Source organism: Schistocerca piceifrons, chromosome 1 (assembly GCF_021461385.2).
Source record: "Schistocerca piceifrons isolate TAMUIC-IGC-003096 chromosome 1, iqSchPice1.1, whole genome shotgun sequence".
Classification (NCBI taxonomy): Eukaryota; Metazoa; Arthropoda; class Insecta; order Orthoptera; family Acrididae; genus Schistocerca; species Schistocerca piceifrons.
The window spans coordinates 799,370,529-799,375,196 of record NC_060138.1 but is presented as its reverse complement, the minus strand read 5'-3'; positions in this window follow the sequence as shown (position 1 = coordinate 799,375,196).

Sequence of the window (4,668 nt, the reverse complement as noted above, 5' to 3'; positions counted from 1 at the left end):
ACACGTAAGGCGGTAGAAAAGACCGTACGGCCTAAAAGACGACTGTCAATGATAACAACCCATACGTTTTTTCTGAAATGTTATTGAAAACCACATGAATGTGTGCAATGAGGATTTTCTTCATCCCAAATGCGACTCTTCCGCAAACAGCCTGCCTGGTGAAGTGGGTTTCATCCATAATGAGAATGCAGTGTGAAAGTTCGGGCATGTCGACACAGTGATGTAGAAAACTCGTTCAGAAATTGACAGGTAGCGGAAAATCCGCCGGAGTCAGTGCATGCCCATTCTGTTAGTAGCAAGGGTAAAGTTTCTGGTTATGTAGAACACGCCAGACATTCGCGTGGGGCACATCCACGGCATGAGCAATGTTTCAAGTACTCGTTGTCATGTCCTCTTCGACGAGACGGACGTCTTCTTCAAAGTAGGGAGTGCGGAGCGTCCGTGGAGCACCAACTCAACCTTCCTACTTGCAGGCGTACCAGTTTGTCGCAGCAGTCTCGTTGCAGTCGGACGAGGAGGTTATTTTATGGACTGAGGCGATATAGAAAAACAGGCGGCGCTTTACGTCAAGGCACTGACAACGGCGCTCTCTTCTTTGTGTGCATATCGTAAAAAGAGATATTTGAAAGTGGTCCGATCTCCAAACTTAATAACCGATAGCAGATATTCAAGTCCTGATGCAGACTGATCTATGTTCTAGACAAAGGAGATAAACGACTCGCTTATCTTCAGCTCTGAATTATTTTCAAAACAGTCGTTGATTATTTTAATGTAATTGGTCGATTTTACTAACTTTACGCCGGCCGGTGTGGCCGAGTGGTTCTAGGCGCTAGAGTCTGGAACCGCGCGACCGCTACAGTCGCAGGTTCGAATCCTGCCTCGGGCATGGTTGTGTGTGATGTCCTTAGTTTAGTTAGGTTTAAGTAGTTCTAAGTTCTAGGGGACTGATGACCTCAGCAGTTAAGTCCCATAGTGCTCAGAGCCATTTGCACCATTTGATTTGAACTAACTCCCCCACTTTTCCTTCGCATTTTAATTTTCCGTTCTTACTTTCTGGGCCATGGGGCGCCTAATCTCCGGGGTCACTGCTTCGGTAGCACGAGTCTGTTTATGTCATGGAGGTAAAAGAAGAGGGGAGGTGGCACTACAGACCATAGACGATGCTCTGTGCTACAGACACGCTGTACGTTTTTTTTTTGAAGCCACAGTGGGCGAGGCCTGTCGCCATTTTAAATAGGTCAAAACATTAGCAGACTGTGTTTATGATTGCTTCTTGTTCATTGTTTCTGTAATGTGCGCAACAGCTGTTTTAAATACTAAAAATTATAGAGCTTACTTGACTGACATAGTGTCAGGAACGCAATTTCGAAAGTTTTTTCTGTTGTTGAATGCGTATTTGCTCTAGTAATGCGAAACATTTGGCCTTGTTAACGTAACTTGTTTTTTGCTACTATATGTCGGATAACCAGAAATAGAACTAAGTGATGTGAAAAGGATGCTTTCGTAATCCATTTAATCCCACTTTTACTGCATTTGTGTCGATAGCAAATGAAACTAGAACTCTGAAACCAGTGCCTGTTTGCTTACGGCACTGCTTCTTGTCCGTTACATTTTCAGCTTTCAACTCGTATGCACAGCATTTTTTGTGTTCGAGTTTGCAAAATAGTTACCTGCGTGTCCTTTGCTATCCCATAAACGTGTGCCACGAGGGAAGAAGCAAGGCATGCCAACTTATCTTGTGCATGTCAACAAAGCGAACGATTATTGAAATGTCAAAGAAACACAACTGCCTAGAGGTATACCTACATGCAGAATAGAATTCTTGTTTTATTAGATTGCCATTTCATTAGTTTCACTGTAGTTCACATATCTTCTCACTTTGAAATCTTTGCTATGATGTGTGATGTGTCATTTAGTGTGTGACCAATAATAGCAATTTACAGGGTAAAAAAACTGTAAAATTTTTAAATATCTTCCAGCATTGTGGAATGCTATAAATGTGATTAGGGGAATGATCTCAAACGCCCTTCAGATGGATATTTTGCTTTAACATGTATGGGATAACTTTTTAGTAATGATAGCCCAACATGTGTAAGATGTAGGCCTACCTTTCCAACAGTAGTCTATTTTCTTCTTTTCCCAAAATATTTGTCGCCAGTAACCCTGTCAGTTTTTCAGGAATAACCAAACATAGCACAGTCGCTATAAACGTCTACTTTGATCATCTGCATGATTTTACTTTTGAATTTCCTTTTAAGGGTTTCAAAGTAGAAGTCTACATCATTCTTTTTGATACATCAATAGTTATTTGCTTAGTTTCATGTACCATGTATCATTTGCACGATAAATTGTAATGACATGGAACGAGTCATTATATAGTGACACCATTACCTTTTATGTACATATGCTTCCATGCTGATCATTTATTAGTCATTACGTTTTTTGATAACAGGCAGACTGATGTTAGTAATTCCTACGCATCACCATTTACACATTACAGTAATAGACAATCTTCTGCAGAATAGGAGACAAACGTTTTCAGTTTAGTTTCAAATTTTCCTTTGCTGTGTGTTAGGAATTTTATATTAATGGGTAAGCGATCAAAACTTTTAGTTGCAGCATTGTGAACCCTTGTTTGTGCTACAGACAACCTTAATGTGGCGTAATGAATGTAATTTTTTTCTTCTGGTATTGTAATTATGTACATAATCGCTCCTGTAGAAGTGCAGCGGAATTTTCACAACAAAATTCATTGGGAAATAACTGTACTGTGAAACACACATAAATGTTCGTACAATCATACGCATAAAACTAACACACACATGACCGCTGTCTCTGGCTGTTCTAGCTCGAATCTTTTCGAAAGAGGGAGGAAACGTAAACAATGAATAATTATGGGCGAGAGGAATTTAGGCCCCAACAATCAGCGCAGTTAAGTAGCCATGTGTTGTTTGGGGACGAGACCTTTGATACAGTGTGGTTAAGATGGAACGTTTGCGATTTGCAAGGCAATGGAAAACACAGGAAAGAAGAGAAAGAATGGCACTGACTAAAGTAAGGCAAATCTAAAGTCAAATCACAGAAATAAAATCACAACGATAAAAGAAACAGTGAAACCATAATTGATGTGTACAAAAGAAAATATTGCTTCGATGGCTCCACTTACGAATGAACTTTAGACTAAGTACGGATCGATTAGTACACATGAAAACAAAGCAAGCTGACATTTTTGACGAAAGAACTGCGCTTCCACACAATCAAAAACACCCGACACCGTCGAAACCAATTTAGGCACGGATACAACAGGATGACGTCACGAAGATGTATCACAACGGTGAGCTATTGAGGTATGAATGCGGTGAATGTTTTGGGCTAATTAAGATGGCGGACATTGGCTTCAAGTTTGTGACGTAATAACACTTCCCTTTTTTTTACCTGCATGGTTTATGCCCTTATTATTATCGTTGATAGTAGCATTTAAAAGTATGGTAATTATTTCCGCTTATACTCTTTGAATAAACAACGAATCGCGAAGTGACCATGACGTAGCGCTGGTTTCAACAATACCGGGATCTTCGCAGCGCCTCAGGCCGTTGCTTGGCAGCTTTTTGAGAGGAATCGAGCGTGAATGAACGTCGCCGTTTCCATTCAGCAAGTTTAAGAAAATACCGTGAAACGAAGCAAGAGCACAGAGCAGCGATACTAGTCAGGCGTTAAACCATCTGCAAATAGTCTATCCGCGTTCTGCCAAACCGAAGCGTTCAAAACAGTGGGCAGTTATATTCAAGGTAATTTCCGGCAGTTTACCTCAGAAAAATATGAATTATATATTATTTTAATTACAGGAAAACCGGATTACTGCAAATTGTACGTTCTTCTCCGAAATTGATGTGTCAAGTCCAATTTGTATTTGCTCGTATAGATACGTAACGTGAGTCTTGAAACCCACATTTTCTGTGCACATATCATAAAAAATAATAAGTTTTTAAAATGATTTCTAACGTATTGTAGATAGATTTCTCGACTTAAGCTGTATTTCTGCAAGAAAACCAATTTTCCTATTTAAATGATTGGCAAATAAATCGGCAGTGGTGCTCACTGGACTTCGAACTGCTTTAATAATAATGCTGAATTGTGAGCAGTTTTCTTTATGTAAGGGGAACACAGTCACCCTTAGTAGATGGAATGCCGTCCCCAATTTAAAAAAAAGTTCCAAACCACTTTTAATGCGTTTGTATGTGTTTTATGCGTATGATTGTATGAACATTTATGTGTGTTCTGAAGAAGGCTTTGGCTGAAAACTTACGTGAGCATTCTCTTCGTCGCTGCTTGTTGCTCGGCGTTTGGGTAACAGCGTATCCGTTTCGTTTTAATTACAGGAAAATCGGAATAGTGCAAATTATACGTTTTCCTGCGTAGTTGATGTGCCGGGTCCAACTTGTATTTGCTCGTAAAGATAGCGTGTATCTTGAAATACACATTTTCCATGCACGTATCACAAAAAAATCTGTAATTTACAACAATATCTTTTGTACAGGACCTCTTAAGCCATCATGAACCCACTGATCTGATGAAAGTTGTTCCGTCGACGACGAGTTAATTATGAGCAGCACACACGATAATGTATCGCTGGCATTCTCGGAGGCAATATTGCTAGCAGTTGGTCAC